We start from the raw sequence: 18045 nt of genomic DNA, 5'->3' as shown, positions 1-18045 counted from the left end.
TCTTGTCAAATCAATGGCAAATGTGTGGCTTAGTGGAAAGAGCACAGGCCTGGGAGTCAGAGGATGTGGGTTCTAATTCTGGCTCCGCAACTTGTTCTGCTGTGTGACTTTAGGCAAGTTACTTAACTTCTCTGTGCCTGTTACCTCATCTGTGAAATGGGGATTAGGACTGTGATCCCCACGTGGTACAACCTGATTACCTTGTGTCTACCCCAGTGTTTAGAACAGTGCTTGGCACAAACAAGTGCTTAACAAATATTATTATTATTATTATTATTATTAATAAATGACTATGATGGTATTTCTGAGTGCATTAGGTTGGTCTCCAGCTCAGAAACTCAGTTCCTAAAAATAAATTTATCTCTGGCTGTCTACCTCAACTTGGGGAGAAAGAGAACCTGGTAGTATTTGAAATTAAAAATTAAATGCACTTGAATTTTCTATTGTAGTCCTCCCAAATTGCCTACTACTTTTACAGGTTAACACTAGAAGTACCTTAATGTTTTGCGTCAAATGTTCCATCTGTGGAAGGCTATGCAGTAATTGAGGTTCTCCTTGATCATTTTATGATTTTTTGGCACTCCTTGGGTCTTTGTCTTGTGTTTCCTTCATGCACTGTTTCACCTATAAAGAAAATAACATTGGAATTTAGAGAGGATAATGCATTTCTGTATGTGTTGAACTAATAGGTCTGATATACTTTGGAATGATAGCTATCACTTCTTCCTCTAAAAGAGATAACCTTATCCACCATTCATTAGTTTATCATTTGTAAATATCCCTGGTGTTCATAGCACTGTGTTAAGCACCAGGGAAGTAATAGAAGTGAAAATAGACACATTCCAATCCATCCTTAAATTGCTCAGAACTCAGTGGAGGAGATAAAATATATAATCAACAATACTTATTTAACTCTGAATCCTAAACACAGTCTGAAGAACACTCAGGGAGGATAATGCAAAAATGGTTCCCTCTGTACCCTCCTGTTTCTCTTCAAGCCCAATTTATGGAATTTCCCTCAGCTACTATTATAGGAAAGGTTGGTAAAATTCTGTCAAGGTCTTGTCAGACCATGGAAATACACCTATTCTGGAAAGTCCCTTGTCATGGGACAACTGCAGTTCCGTCTCCCACTTATTTATTTTGTCCTTCAGGAGAAAATGATTTTGAATGCCAGAAGGGTTCCTTCCTCTTTCAATAGATGCTATTATCCTCCAGGTGTAGTATTCAAATTGGATTCAGGAACAAAGAGACACAATTAGGGAAGTGGGAGGGTTGATTTTAAGGTAACAAAAACATTTGGACTGGTGTCTGACCTTAGATAGCCTTCCCTTAGATCCAGTATCACTTTCTGGCACCATTTTCTGCGAATGTACAGCTAACATCTGTTTAATTCAGAAAGTTTGATGCCTCTTTGCCGGATTCAGTATTCATTGGTGGGTACAGATAGCACTGGGACTACCAAAGTTAGTTTAGCTTGTGTCTTTTTATCCTAAGCACCAGGAAACAAAATGACATTATTGGATCAGGCCAAATGCCTCTGGGTGTGTCTCTGACAGTGACAACGGGACACCGGGAGGATATGACAATGCCCTCTCTGACATCAATACCAGTGGTTAAATTTGCTCCAGTTGTTAAATCCCTAACTTCCTCCTTCTCTACTTCTAATTTTAGGTGATTATACAATTATACAATATTATATAATCGAATAATCCATTATCTTCATGAATTGGTCCAAGTTCCTCTCAAATCTGCTATTTTCTAAAAGGAAAAATCCATATGCTTACCACTAACTCAAGTACAGTGGACAATGGAAAAAAATAAAACACAATTCAGTAGGCTGATCTTAACAATTTCTAGTTAAGCGCCAGAGTTGGCAATCAATTCAATCCACAGACTGGATCAGGCATTTGGAGGAGAAAATGGCAGCCTATCCTGATCAGGTTAATGCCAACGGACTATGATGGCATTACTGAGTGCAAACGATTATGTGGGCCTCAATTTTTCATTGGCATTTCACCAGGTGCCCTGTCTTATCTCTCGACTCTCATTTAAAGGTGGCCCAAAGGCAGCCCAGTAGTAGCCATCGGGACAAAAATGAGGGTCTGCGCTTCACATTATCCCCATCCTCATTTTATCCATCCTTAAACTAGAACTATTTGGACATCTATCTGGATGAATATTTGAAAAAAAAAAGTAAAGTGCTTCACAACTACATTCACCATGGAGAGTGGGTTGTTAAGTACCTGACCTCTAGAGTAGTGTGGCATGAAAAACAATTTTAACAATCTCCTGTGCTGAGCGAGTGAGGAAAACATTTAAAGTGATGTGATTTCTGAAATCCTGCGGGGTTCTTGAATCACAGAAGGAACACCATTATAAAATATTTCAGCTCCAAGGGAATTCAAGGGGAGCTGGAAAATAAATTTCATACCTAATTATGGGCAGCCTGGAAAAAATACAAAATTGAGCCCTGTTAGTGGTCTTGTAATACTATCACGGGTTTTGTACCAACGTAATTGTTTGGGTAAAACCTTTGGTTTACTCCTGGTGCACCAGGTATATGACTGTGTTTTTTATGGTGTTTTATGGTATTTTTATGGTATTTGTGCTTAATATGGGCCAGGCACTGTACTAAATGATGGAGTAGTTACAAGATAATCAGGTTGGACACAGTCCACGTCCCACATGGGGCTCCCGGTCCTAACCCCCATTTTATAGATGAGGTAACAGAGAACTAGAGAAGTGAAGTGACTTGCCTAAGGTCACACAGCAGACAAAGGGGTGGACTCACAATTAGAACCCAGATTCTTACAACTCCTAGGCCTGCGCTCTACCTACTAGGCCATACCGCTTAGGAAGCATTCGCCGCTAGACCTGCTTCCGAGGCCACCATAAGGCCTCTGGAGCTACCACCATGACCCACTTGGCAAGGAGCATCTCAGGCTAACTGTTGAGAACCTCACCCCCTATCAGCGTCTCTCACCCTGCTCTCAGCCAGGAAGGCATCGGGGAAGTTTCCAAACTCCATGCGGCCCTGCAGGGGCTGGGAGGGGAAGGTCAGAGCTTCCAACACTCTCGGGCATCAGATGTTAGTGGGATGAATGCCAGGACCAATCTGGAAGCGAACACGAGGGGCAGAGCGTTCCGCAGCCTTGTGTTCACGCAGCCCATCTAGTCGGTCGTATTTACCGTCACATTTCTCTAGCCTTCTCCAGCTAAACTGGGCTTCGTTTCCACCATTTACCAGTCCCGCTCAGGTTGAAATGGAAACAAAGAGTAACTCGTATCTACGCCAGTGTTTGGCTCGCAGTAAATGCTTAACAAGCACCATTATTATTATTCCATATGACAGTTATGAAGCAAGATTCCTCACAAATTGGTTTCCTCCCTAGCCTGCGGTTTTCCTGTTGTAAGCCTGAAAGAAGGTTTACTCACTTTTAGTCCCAACTTAACTGCCTCTTTCACACAGAGATCAGGTCAGTGAGTCACCGGACCAGTCAACCAGCATCATTCATTCATTCAATAGTATTTATTGAGTGCTTACTATGTGCAGAGCACTGTACTAAGCGCTTGGAATGTACAAATCAGCAACAGATAGAGACGGTCCCTGCCCTTTGACGGGCTTACGGTCTAATCGGGGGAGACGGGCAGACGAGAACAATGGCAATAGAGTCAAGGGGAAGAACATCTCATAAAAACAATGGCAAATAAATAGAATCGGGGTGACGTACATCTTATTAAACAAAATAAATAGGGTGATGAAGATAAATACAGAAGAGCGGACGAGTACAGTGCTGAGGGGGTGGGACGGGAGAGGAGGAGAGGGAAAGGGGGGAGAAGAGGGTTTAGCGGTGGGGGGGTGGTAAAGAGAGCAGAGGGAAAAAGGGGGGAGCTCAGTCTGGGAAGGCCTCTTGGAGGAGGTGAGCTTTAAATAGGGATTTGAAGAGGGGAAGAGAATTAGATTGTCGGAGGTGAGGAGGGAGGGCATTCCAGGACCACGGGAGGACGTGGCCCGGGGGTCGACGGCGGGATAGGCGAGACCGGGGGGACGGCGAGGAGGTGGGCGGCCGAGGAGCGGAGCGTGCGGGGTGGGCGGTAGAAAGAGAGAAGGGAGGAGAAGTAGGAGGGGGCAAGGTGATGGAGAGCCAACAACTCATCTGAATGATGCTTTTGACTTTCTAGGTCCCTAGCTATTCCTCCGGTCCAGTGCTGGCTTGGGCAGTGTGAAAGCCCGCCAACCTCTTAAACTTGTCCCACCGTTTCTTGGGCTTTCGCTACTGCTGGCAGACTTGGAAAGGAACTCGGCCCGAAACTCTTAAAGGATTTGAGCTTTCTGTCCAACCACAACCTTTATAAAATTTCCAACAAGTAAATTGCCAGTACTCAGAGAGTTTCCAGTACTCTACCAGTCTCGACTATGGGAGGGAGATTCAAGCAGAGGCCTACCCATTCCGTTCCTAGCTTGGGCAGTGGCCAGCGAGTGGAAGGCCATCTGCTACAAGTCAAAACCTACCTGTGCTGGGCAGCAGCGGCATGGGAGAGAGTCAAGGGTGGATACTCAAGTTTACTGCACGGAAGGAGACACTGGTAAACCACTTCCGTATTTTTTCCAAGAAAACTCTATGGGTACACTACCAGAACGATTTCAGATGGAGGTGGGGCAGAGATGTGTCCATGGCGTCGCTATGGGTCGGAGATGACAACAGCATAAGACCAGACAAATTGCCAATCTATTTTTAAAAACGTGACAAGAGGAAAAATCTTCATTCTCAAAATCTAACCACTGGGTCCTTCGTTATTATTTTTAATATCGACGTTGCTACTATGACTGATTAAGCCTACAGTGGTTATAAAGTTAGAAAGCAGACATGCTTTAGAAGCAGCTTGGTCTAGTGGAAAGAGCACAGGCCTGGGAGTCATAGGACCTGGGTTCTAATTCTGACTCTGCCACTTGTCTGCTGTGTGATCTTGGGCAAGTCATTTAACTTCTCTATACCTCAGCTACCTCATTCTTTTACCTCAACTGTGAGCTCCATATGGGATCTGATAATCTCGTAACTACCCCAGTGCTCACTGCAGTGCTTGGCACATGGTTACTGCTTAAATACCACAATTATTATGCAGTGTGCCAAGCACTATTTAAGCACTAAGATCTTTTATGAAAATAAATTAAGACATGGTCCTGGGTCCTCTTAAAACTCCCACCTACTCGAACAAGCCTTCCCTCATTCACTAATAACCTGAATTTCATCAACTCTTCAGCTGCCTCTTGCAATTACGAATTTATTTATTCATGCTCATTTTCAGCACTATATACATATGCAACACAACATTCATTTTAATTCCTTCTGATTTCACAGCTTGTAAATATTTCTATATCTTTCTTCCCCATTAGAATGTAAGCTCCAGGTAGACAAGAAACTTGGCTAGTGCTCTGTTATATTTCCCAAACACCCAGTACAGTTTCTTCCAAAACTACACTACTCTGTATTTAGTATGGTATTCGTTAAGCGCTTACTATGTGCAGAGCACTGTTCTAAGCGCTGGGGTAGATACAGGGTAATCAGGTTGTCCCACGTGAGGCTCACAGTTAATCCCCATTTTACAGATGAGGTAACTGAGGCACAGAGAAGTGACTTGCCCACAGTCACACAGCCGACAAGTGGCAGAGCGGGGAGTCGAACTCATGACCTCTGATTCAGGAGCCCAGGCTCTTTTCCACTGAGCCACGCTGCTTCCTAGTATGTTGTCAGAAGAATATTCCCTAATTTTGTCATCATGTCTTTAAAGTGAGTGGTGAAAACACACATTCTGGCAGAAAAATGAGGATGCGGTCTTGATAAATCAGTAAATACTTCAAAATAATAGAGTGTGTTTCTTCCCTAGAAGTGTGAAGGACTTGTTATATTCTATTTCTTCAGGACTACCAGGTCTTGGGACTCTATTTTCACACATGTTGTTTCAAATTAATTTAAATAGCTTTCATATACACTTTCGAAGCCCTCAGTAGTAGATCTACAGAGATTTTCTTCCTTTGTTTTTACTTTTTTCTCACTCTGGACCAGAATCACAATTCAGCTTTCAATTTCTTGGTTTTATGTCCAGGCCAAAGCAAATCACTGCTTTCATCTCTCAGGGTTTTTAAAAATGCTATTTGGCACACAGTACCTCCAGGATGGCTAATTTTCAATCTCACTCTTTTCGGCTCGTACTATTGAACATATTTAAAAAAAGCCCAAAGGAATCAGTTGGTTAGATTATACTACTGGCTCTTTAATTATTGTATCCATCTGTATTCTCCATATTTATAACAGAGACTTTTTCAATGTCATGCAATCAATAAAGTGAACTAGCTTTAAATACCTCAATCTAGTCTTTATTATTTTATTACCTGAGATAGTGCCACTTGTCTGCTGTGTGACCTTGGGCAAGTCACTTCACGTCTCTGGGCCTCAGTTACCTCATCCGTAAAATGGGGATTGAAACAATGAGCCCCACGTGGGACAAGGACTGGGTACAAGATTTGCTTTTATCCACCCCAGTGCTTAGTATAGTGCCTAGCATATAGTAAGCACTTAAATCCCACAATTATTATTATTCAGGTTATTCAATCATAAACCATAAAATATTGGTATCTCACTGTGGTTTAGATTATTAGACAAATGAGCTTCCTAAATGCAGAAATCTTTCAGAGCTGATACCCTGCAATAATAATAATAATGATGTGCAAAGCACTGTTCTAAGTGCTGGGGGGGATACAAGGTGATCAGGGTGTCCCACGTGGGGCTCACAGTCTTCATCCCCATTTTACAGATGAGGGAACTGAGGCCCAGAGAAGTGAAGTGATTTGCCCAAAGTCACACAGCTGACAAGTGGCGGAGCCGGGATAAGAACCCATGACCTCTGACTCCCCAGTCCGGGCTCTTTCCAGTGAGTCACGTTGCTTCTTTAAAAACTCAGATGCCTGAAGATCTATTTGTCATATGTGTGTATAGACACACACACCAAACACAAGAAGTTTATATCTGTGAAAATTTATTACGTTATTTCTTTCTTCCTAAAATTAAGTGGTTTGAGAGAGAAGAGAGCTCCTGATTCTCTCAACAGTATCTTAATTAACGATCACAAATCTGTCACTTGGGAACTTTAATCCGCCCCTTAGAAAATAGAGCACTAACGTATTACCTGAAATCGTGATCAAGCCAAACTGGTGTCCTGAGAGCCTGAGAAGATCCTGGAGGAACCAGTGCTTGGGCGCGTCGTATCGGCAGCATCCAGCTCCGAGCAGCTCAGAGACATTCCTCGACCTCTTCCCGCCACTCTAGTTGGCTCTGGGCAGCAACTTCCTTCCTTGGTGTAGTTCAGAACCTGGTAGGAAGGTGCCATGGAGGAAGTAAAGGAATGTTTGTTCTTCAAATCCACCCCATTAACTGGGATTAATGTTCAAACATTTGTTTGGTGGTATAAATGTATTTGACACATTTTATTTGTTAAGCACTTGCTCTCTGCCAGCCACTATACTAAGTGCTGGGATAGATACAAGATAATCGAGTTGGACACAATCCCTGTCCCACATGGGGCTCACGGCCTTAGCTCCCATTTTACTGATGAGATACCTGAGGCACAAAGAAGTTAAATGATTTACCCAAGGCCACAGAGCAAACAAATGGTGGGGCTGGGATTAGAACTCAGGTCTTTTGATTCCCAGATCCAGGATCTTTCCAATAGATTCTGCCGCTTCTCATAACAAGTGGCAGAGCCAGGATTAGAATCCAGGACCTTCTGACTCCCAGGCCCATGCTCTATCGGTAGGCCATGCTGCTGCTCATAGTTATAATAGAAGGTCAGAAGGCCAAACTGCGATGGGAAAAGAAACTAAGGTTCACCCAAGTCTCTAACATTTCTATTGTGTTAACTAATCCCCAAATTATGGAAAACTTGTGTTGAAGTGCTCATCCTATGTGCAACATCACATACTTGTGCACAGCCATTTTTCTGACATAACGACATGCTCTATCGAGACAGGCATTATTGTTAAAAATACTCCCTGAATCCGTAGTTGCATTCTATCCAAAATGCATAGGGGAAACACACATTCTGAGAAAACTACCATATTAAAAAGCTTGGGTGGATCTAAATCAGCAGGACTTCCGGATGTGTTCTAGGAGTTGGTGGAGGTCTTTGCAGAGCTAATAGTATTTTGAAAATTCATGGGGGAAAGACAATGTCCCGATGCTCATTTTTAAAGAAGGGAAAAAGGATGATCCAGGTAATTACACACTTGTCAATTAACATCAAAACCTGGCGTGAGATTACAAAAAAGGATCCAATAATCAATTTGCAACACCTGAAAGACCATAAGATATGACAAGACACCAATCATCCCCCCAAAGGAGCATCTTTCTCTGAGAGCGATAGACTCCATAGACAAAGGAGAAGAAAGAGCTCTCTCTCTCAATCTCAATGGAATTAGTGCCAGCCGCATATATTTCAAAAGCAACGATGTGGTGAGGTGTTTTTCTCTTTCCTTAACCTGGATTTAAAAATAAATAAATAATAAAGGCCAAAACAAACAAAAAAATCTAGCAAGTGCTTAAGTTTCATTAAATAGGATTGCTCTTTCTGAGGAATTATGTGTGTGGATCTGAGCCAATGAGTTCAGTCAGGTGATCTCAGCCAGAAGGATTCAGAAGTCATCAGATATTCATTAAAGAGGATGGCTATTGGGTAGATGGCAAATAGTTAAGGCAGCTTGCCAGCAGAACGGCTTGGAAAAGTACAGCTTTAGTCAAATTGCCTTGGGAAAGTTGTTCCTTTGTCAGTAACGCTCAGGGGTTGGCAGAGAATGGGCAGAGGATTGTGGGTATGAATCTCGACAAAGGAGAGCAAGGAAAAGAGTCCTGAGTTAGGGAAGTAGCAATTATTTGTGTCACTAACTGCCAGGCGCTAAAAGCAGAAAGCAGTGTTCACACCGAACTTATCGAGAGTGGAAGCTGCCACTGGAATGTGGGCTGTCAGTGAAGAATAATAAGAATGATGGCGTTTGTTAAGCACTTACTATGTGCAGAGCACTGTTCTAGGCGCTGGGAGGGATACAAGGTGAGGAAAGTTGTTCCTTTGTCAGTAACGCTCAGGGGTTGGCAAAGAATGGGCAGAGGATTGTGGGTAGGAATCTCGACAGAGGAGAGCAAGAAAAAGAGTCCAGAGTTAAGGAAGTAGCAATTATTTTTGCCACTAACTGCCAGGTGCTAAAAGCAGAAAGCAGTGTTCACACCAAACTTATCGAGAGTGGAAGCTGCCACTGGAATGTGGACTGGCAGTGAAGAATAATAATAATGATGACATTTGTTAAGCACTTACTATGTGCAGTGCACTGCTCTAGGCGCTGGGAGGGATACAAGGTGATCAGGTTGTCCCATGTGGGGCTCACAGTCTTAATCCCCATTTTACAGATGAGGTCACTGAGGCCCAGAGAAGTGAAGTGACTTGCCCAAAGTCACACCGCTGACAAGCGGCGGAGCTGGGATTAGAACCCATGACCTCTGACTCCCAAGCCTGTGCTCTTGCCACTGAGAAACGCTGCTTTCAGGTGGAGTCGAGGGACCTAGTCTACTTTTAGAGACTGTGGCAGTGTCTTCTCACCTACAGATGTTTTTTCTTTTGACTATTACCATTCATTCACATACATTCATCCACGCCCTTATCGTGTCTTGCTAAGTTTACTTAGCAACCATTTAGCCAAAGTTTACTGCCATTAACACAGTCTCTATACAATAATCAGCAAGTTCAGAACACACATCGTATACAAATAGTCAAGCCTCTTATAGTACCTTCGAGGCCTATGTCTTACTACTCCAGCAGCCTCCTCACTGACTTCCGTCTCCAGTCTCTCCTCTTTCCAGTCCACACTCCACACTGCGTCATTTTTCCGAAAAAACAAAATTCAGTACCCATCTCTCTTCTCCTCGGAAGCCTCCAGTGGTTGCCCATCCACCTCCACAGCAAAGACAAACTCCTTACCATTGACTGTAAGCTCTTTGTGGGACGGGAACGTGTCTACCGACTCTGTTGAATTGCACTCTGCCAAGGGATCAGTATCGTGCTCTGCACACAGTAAGCACTCAACAAATATCACCGATTGATTTAAAGCACTCCATCAACTCTCCCCTTACCCACATCTTCCCCCTGGCTTAGAACTCCCTCCCCCATCACTGAGCCAGTTTTCCAAGCTTTCTGTTTTTTCAGTTTCCATTCAGTACTGTCACAGTACAGTCACACACATTCCACATAATGCTTTGACGGTATTGTTTTTAAACAAAAGAATACCATGGTGATTTCCTTTATACGGCTAATTCAAATGACCTTGGCGGAGTCAAACCTAATGGTGTATAGACGCTTGCTGTAATCTTTCAAGGTCAAGCCTTGAAGGTACTATAAGAGGCTTGACTATTTGTATACGATGTGTTTTGAACTTGCTGATTATTGTATAGAGACTGTGTTAATGGCAGTAAACTTTGGCTAAATCCCCGCCTAAGTCTTGTATCTGTACTAGTGACTGGGGGATCCCACACATGTGATTAGGAAAAGCAATATCTCTGGATCTGGGGAGCTGAGGAGGAACCCCAAAGCCTAACCTGCACCTTAAGCACATTGGAACAGTTGGGGGTGTGCTGACTTCCTCCCCGGACTTTAAATCCCCACGTATGGATTTCCTGAGGGTGTAGTAAATGGGAACCCTACTACTGAGGGGATTGATCTCAAGTGATCAGTCAATTGGAAGCATTTATTGAGTGCCTGCTGAGTACAGAACACTGGACTAAGCACTTGGGAGAGTACAGTTGCTGCCCACAAAGGAGCTTACAAAGTAATGGGGAGTCTCCACTTGGAGGTTTCTCTCTGGAGATTCTATTTTGTGATCCTGGGGCAATAACTTGAGTTTTCTGTGGGGTCTGTGAGCGGTGGGAATAGTACTAGAGCCAGTAGGAACCAGATATCTGGGGCCTATGTGACTAGGCCTGGCTCAGGGCCAGCCCATGTGTAGGCCAGCTCAGCCTACTTCGGGTTCTGGCTTCCTTTCAGAAGTGAACTAAATCCCTCATCTGAATGTTCTACATTGTGAGCCTGTTGGTAGGGATTGTCTCTATTTGTTGCCGAATTGTACTTTCCAAGCACTTAGTACAGCGCTCTGCACATAGTAAGTGCTCAATAAATACAACTGAATGAGTGAGTGAATGTAAAACTAAGTTAGCTGAGGACAGGGATCATGTCTTCAAACTCTATTGACTCTCCTCCTCCTCCTCTTCATCCTCCCCCTTTTCCTCCTTCTTCTCTGAAAACTGAATGTAAATACTATGTGAAATGAATAGAAGTTGTGTAGATGAGGTAGACTCATGTGTATAATGCCAATCTATATGGAGATCATCATTTTCTACCTACTTTAAAACATAGAACCCCAGGTCAACCAAATCAAACCAGGCAGAGGCTCGAGCAACTCTCTGATGTATTTGGTTAGGATAGATGCCAGTTTGGCTCGTTAATACTAATAATAATGTCGGTATTTGTTAAGCGCTTACTATGTGCCGAGCACTGTTCTAAGCGCTGGGGTAGACACAGGGGAATCAGGTTGTCCCACGTGGGGCTCACAGTCTTAATCCTCATTTTACAGATGAGGTAAGTGAGGCACCGAGAAGTTAAGTGACTTGCCCAAAGTCACACAGCTGACAAGCGGCCGAGCTGAGCCGGCTCATTCCAATTCAGAGCTAAATGCCAATTTGGAGAAGCAGCATGGCCTAGTGGAAAGAGCATAGGCCTGGAAGTCAGAGGACCTGGTTTCTAATCCTGGCCCCGCCACTTGCCTGCTGTGACCTTAGGCAAGTCAAAATTTCTCTGTGCCTCAGTTACCTCATCTGCCAAATGACGACTCATACCTGTTCTCCATCTCACTTAGACTGTGAGCCCCACATGTGACCTGATGTATCTACCACAGTGCTTGGTACAGTGCTTAGCACATAGTAAGTGCTTAACAAAAGCCACAACCACAATTATATCTTGAATCTATTTATTGCTATTGTTCTTGTCTGTCTGTCTCCCCGATTAGACTGTAAGCCCACCAAAGGGCAGGGACTGTCTCTATCTGTTACCGATTTGTACATTCCAAGCGCTTAATACAGTGCTCTGCACATAGTAAGCCCTCAATAAATACTATTGAATGAATGAATGAATTATATGACTCAGATTATGAATGGTAGGCAATGATTTAAAAAAAAAGAAAGTGGATTTGGAATCTTGTTACAGTTAATATTTTTATAGTTTGTGTGCTTTTCTCTGAATGAGCCTCTGAATTGCTGTAATTCTGAAGGAAAAGGGAGGGAAAAGGCTCTGCTTCAACTAAGTTTTTCATTTATTTTATTTGTCCAGTTTCCATTTCTTTATTTACCATGAGAGCTAAGCAATTAAATTTCATATAGCTGAACTGACTCCATGAAAATGGTTTAAATGATCTGGAGAATGGATGCAGAAAAGTGACAGTGGTTAGTGTTTGTTCTATGATTCAGGACCTTCACACACCCTGACTAACTGACATATCATCTTTATTACTAGTGATGAAATCAACAAGCATATGTCTCCAGCCATGCCAACATACTGCCATAACTTACTGTATTTATCCAAGTATCTGATTAAATGAGACTAAATTTAGGTGTCCATGTATTTCAAGAACTTCTAATTTAGGGATCATTTGATATTTAAGTCAGGTTGTCATCCTCCAGACTGCAACCTCGTTGGAGGGTAGGGAACATGTCTAACTCTTGTATTGTACTCTCTCCAGCTCTTAGTACAGTGCTCTGCACGTAGTTAACACTCGGTAAATACCACTGATTGATTTAAAAGATTTTCTATGGTGCAGGGTCTTTTGATGCAGTTTTATCAGACACACTCAACATTTTATGAAAGAATTGCACATTCAGAGAAAAACAACCTTACCCATGAATGGCAGTGAAGAGCAGAGTCTAAGCGTGATCATCTGGGCCTTTTTGTTTACTAATGGGAGAATGGATTTTGTTGGCAGGGCAATAAAAGTCTCTCTGACTTCCTAGATAGCATGGTAAATGCTTGAGTTTTCAACATGGACAGAGACATTATATGTAAGCAATACACATAATAATATAATGCATATTGTGACGTTGTTGATGGGTTCGAGATAGCTCTTTAGCCAATTATGAGAAGGCCAAATTTCACAGTATTCACCTGTAAGGCAAATTTTTTTATCTGTTCAACTCCAAAGACAATGTGGATAGCAAACGTCCTGCCAATGCCTATTGATTCACTACTCCTATCTTTCTGTGTTCAATCAATCAAATTATTGAACACTTACTGTGTGCAGAGCACTGTACTAAGTGTTTGGGAGACACAAACACAAGAGTATCACAGACACATTTCCTGCCCACAACGAGCTTACAGTCCAGAGGGGAGACAGACATTGATATCAATAAATAAATTACAGGTATGCACATAAGTGCTGTGGGACTGGATGGGATGGTGAATATAGAGAGCAAATCAGGCCAATGCAGAAGGGAGTGGGAAAAGAGGAAATGAGGGCTCCAAGAGGCCTTCTCTTGGAGGAGATGTGCCTTCAGTAAGGCTTTGAGGGTGGGGAGAATAATTATCTGTTGGATATGTAAAGGGAGGGTGATCCAGGCCAGAGGCAGAAAGTGGGGGAGAGTTTAGTAGTGAAATAGATGAGATCACAGTACAGTGATCAGGTTAGCATTAGGGGAGCAAAGTGTGCAGGCTGGGATGTGCTAGGAGAGTAATGAGGTGAGGTAGGACGGGACAAGGTGATTGAGTGCTTTAAAGCTGATGGTAAGGATTTCTCTTGGATGCAGAGGTGGATGGGCAACCACTGGAGGTTCTTGAGGAATGGGGAAATATGGAAGGGAAGCTTTCATAAAAAAAAATCTGGATAGTAGAGTGAAGTATAGACTGGAGTGGGGAGAGACAGGAGGCAGGGAGGTCAGCAAGGAGGGGGATGCAGAATCAAGGCAGGTTAGGTTAAGTGCTTGGATTCATATGGTAGTTGGATGGAGAGGAAAGGATGGATTTTAGCATTGTCATGAAGGTTGAACCGACAGGATTTAATGATAGGTTAAATATAATGGGTTGAATGAGAGTGAGGAGTCAAGGATAACACCAAGGTTGTGGGCTTATGAGACAGGAAGGCTGGTGGTGCTTTCTACAGTGATGAGAAAGTCATGAGGATGGAGTTTAAGTGTTAAGAAAAGGAGTTCTGTTATGAACATGTTATATTTGAGATGATGGCATGACATCCAAGTAGAGCTGTCTCCAAGGCAGAAGGAAATGTGAGACTATAGAGGGAGAGACATCAGGGCTGGAAATGTAGATTTGGGAATGATCTGCAAATAGGTAGTAGTTGAAGCCATGGGAGTGAATGAGAAGTATATGGAAAATAGAAGAGGACCCAGAACTGAACCTTGTGGATGATCCACAGTTAGACGGGGGAGACAGAAGGGAAGTCCGCGAAAGAGAGTCTAATCCTGACTCCACCATGATTCTGCTGTGTGACCCTGAGCAATTCACTTCACTTCTCCCTATCTCAGTTACCTCATCTGCAAAAATGACGATTAAGACTGTGACCCCCAAGTGGGAGACAGGGACTGTGTCCAAATTGATTAGCTTGTATCCATCTCAATGCTGAGTACAGTGCCTGGCACATAGTAAGCACTTAAATACCATAAAACAACAACAACGACGAGAGGATAGTGTCAGTGAAGCCAGTGTTCTACTATGTCTGTGGCAGGCAATAATTAGAGTGGGTTAGGAGTTTCATTATGTCCCTATTATTATGAATCAAACAGGCTAAAATCATTCATAACACAGCCGATAGGGCACAAGTGCTGGAAACTAGAAAGCTGTGGAAAACTTTCATCAAAGTTCATCTATTACAAGAATGGAGTATAAAGTGGGAAAGCAGGAGCAGACATCTGAATCCAAGAAAAACCTGTCATCTGGAAGAGCACAAATGGGTATGGATCAAGGCCAAAGGACTCATCCACCTGTATGTGGCAACCCACAATATGTGATGAGCTGTTAAGTGAGTTGGGCTAGTTTAGAGTCATGTATGTTAAAGAAGGAAGAATACATGAAGGTTCCAGAGAAAGGAAAATGTAATCAGCAGAGGTCACAGTCAGCACTGGAAACTCAATAAATACTTTTAAAAAACCAACTACATTCTGGAAGGAATGCAAAATGGTAACTGAGATAACAGGCAGGGGAAGGCCCAAGGGGTCTGCAAATGTTAGAATCAGGACAGCCAAACTAGGTCAAACCCAGTCAGTCATACTTATTGAGCACTTACCGCGTGCAGAACACTGTACTAAGCTCTTGGGAGAGTACAATAACACACATTCCCTGCCCATAATGAGTTTAGAACCTAAAAGGGGATCTTGGGCGAGTCACAGAGGCAGACTCCCCCTAGGCTGAGGGATGGTATTCCTAGTCAGTCAATCATATTTATTGAGCACTCACTGGGTGCAGAACACTGGACCAATTGCTTGGGGTAGTAACATACAACAATATTGCACACATTCCCTGCCCTCAGTGAGTTTACAGTCAGAAATAACTTCAGAGGTTAGCACGGCCCTGGAGCTCCCTGGAAAATTTAGTTTGGTGGCTCCAAGCCTAAACCAGACCCTCTTGTTTGCTTTAAAGCAGACAGTAGATCTGAGCTCCTCAGGGGCCCCTGGCACTGGTTTAGCATTCTGGAGAGTCTGCTAGGCAGGGAATAATCCAGACTAAATTAGTCATTCTGGCTATTTCAAATCAGAGCTGGTCTCCCAGCTACAAGTGGTCCAGGCTCTGATTCATTCTAGAACCAGATCAGTCCAGAGTCCAGGTGAGGCAACATTTTCCCTCCGGGATTCAGCACTTCCTCGTCCTGAAATACCTTTGGGATTTTGGAAAGTCCCCATGCCTCAACTTCTGAAGAGAGCAAATCTGAAAACTCAAACTCCTCTCTACGTAAAGTGCTGGCAACCCCTCTGATACCAGGCCTTTTAGAAATCCCAATATTATTAGCTTCAAGGCAAAACTCTATTTGTGCCTTTTAAAAGGATGACTGCTCCCCTACTATTTGGCAGTTTTTGCTGAAGAAATAACTGCTTTTAATGGCTCCTGGACTGTTTCTTTTTGCTTGCTTGTCAATTTGAAAGTGAAAACTTTTCAATAGTTGAAACCATCCCTATGGCTTAAAATAGTTAACACCAGGGAAGAAACTTATGGTGTGAAGTAATCATTACCTGGAGGAGGAATCTGTGATCCAAGCAGGGTCCAGAAGGGAGAATGGCTGTCATATTGAGGTCATTACCCACCCTCTCTCTCCTTGTCCGAAAGGAGATGAGAGTTTGACGTCAGATGCGGATGACTCACATTCTTCCCGGGGCAGCTTGCAGAGATTCGGGACCTTGAGTTGCAGCAGCTGCTCTGTTAGTCATTCACAAAAGACTCGTTGACAAAGCTCAAGGGAAAAGCTTGGGTGAATAAGTAATTAAATTTCTATTTCATTTTTGAGGACTCGGTTGCCTCGTGACGAAAGGTTCCTCAAGTCTGTGTGAATGGGAGGGTTGAAAAAAAAACACAACCTTTTTGATATTCCTGAGGGACTAGCTATTAATAATTCTGCAAATGTGGAAGGATCGGATTCACAGAAAAAGTTTATACAAAAGTCAGGGGTCTCATCTGTTGGGAATGTTCTCGGTCAGCCGAAGAAGCGATTGGACAAGGCTATTTGTGAAGTAGAACCCCCCAGTCCAGTGGATGTTAGCGATACATGGGACCGGTTCTTAGCACATCTGGACTTGATTATCAGTTGTGTCCCTGAGGTTCTGGGCCATGCCATTCAACCTCTTTGTCTCTGGGCCTCTATCTTGAGAGCTTGAAAAGAATCTGGTTCCCACTTGAGTTTAGATCTGGTTTATTCCACCATGGGAAGCAGTGCGAGCTAGTGGAAAGAGAAGGGGGAGTCAGAAGACCTGCGTTCTAATCTCCACTCCACCACTTGTCTGCTGGGTGATCTTGGGCAAGTCACTTAACTGCTCTGTGCCTCAGTTTCCTCAACTGTAAAATGGGGATTAAATCCCACTCCCTCCCACTTAGATTGCGAGCTCCATGTGGGACAGGGACCGTGTCTAACGTGAATATCTTGCATCTACCCCAGTGCTTAGTACATAGTAAGCACTTAACAAATGCCATACCATTCATTCAATCGTATTAATTGAGCACTTACTGTGTGCAGAGCATTGTACTAGGCACTTGCAAAGCACAATACAGCAATAAGGAGAGACAATCCCGGCCCACATAATTATCATCATGTCCATTTCCATTGGTAGCAGGAGTTTATATATCTAAATCAATCTAAGTAATCCCTCATTCTTCATCCAACCATGGCCTCACTCAATCACCAGTAAATCAATCCTATTTATTGACCACTTACTATGTGCAGAGCACTGTACTAAGCACTTGGGAGAGTACAATACAACAGAATTAGCAGACATTTCCTCCTCATAACAAGCTTGCAGTCTACAGGGGGTATTTGGAACAAAAGTGGAAAACATCGGAATGAGCTCACCGAAAATACTATTCTAAAATGTGAAAGACAAGAAAATTGGAGTGCAAATAAAAATGAACCAAAAGCAAAGATTGGATACATTTTTCACATTCTGGGCAGCATGGCCTAGTGGAAAGAGCTCAGCCCTGGGATTCAGAGGATCTGGGTTCTAATTTTGCTCTGCCAACTGCTTGGTATGTGACCTTAGTCATGTCACTTAACTTCGCTTTGCCTCAGTCTTCCTGTTTCTCCTCCTGGAACAGGATTGAGTCCAACCTAATTAACTTGCAATTGACTCCAGTGCTTAGAAAAGTTTGACACATAGTAAGTGCTTAACAAATACCATGAAAAAGTTACTGTTTACAAATCAATAAATCCCTGTATAGCCTAACGTTCCATTTAGAGACCAACGTAGATATCTT

General features: G+C 43.1%; 1 long non-coding RNA gene across 1 annotated transcript; it reads right to left on the bottom strand.

The window, feature by feature from the left end:
- Positions 1 to 250: 250 nt before the first annotated feature.
- Positions 251 to 16485, bottom strand: LOC114813224. The gene is made up of 3 exons (XR_003760898.2): positions 16317 to 16485; positions 7189 to 7371; positions 251 to 624 (listed from the first exon to the last, which is right to left on the bottom strand). It is a non-coding gene; the product is annotated as an uncharacterized LOC114813224 (long non-coding RNA).
- Between the last annotated feature and the right edge of the window lie 1560 nt (positions 16486 to 18045).

The sequence above is a fragment of the Ornithorhynchus anatinus genome, chromosome 7 (assembly GCF_004115215.2).
Source record: "Ornithorhynchus anatinus isolate Pmale09 chromosome 7, mOrnAna1.pri.v4, whole genome shotgun sequence".
In the NCBI taxonomy this organism is placed as follows: Eukaryota; Metazoa; Chordata; class Mammalia; order Monotremata; family Ornithorhynchidae; genus Ornithorhynchus; species Ornithorhynchus anatinus.
This window is presented reverse-complemented; position numbering and strand designations above follow the sequence as displayed.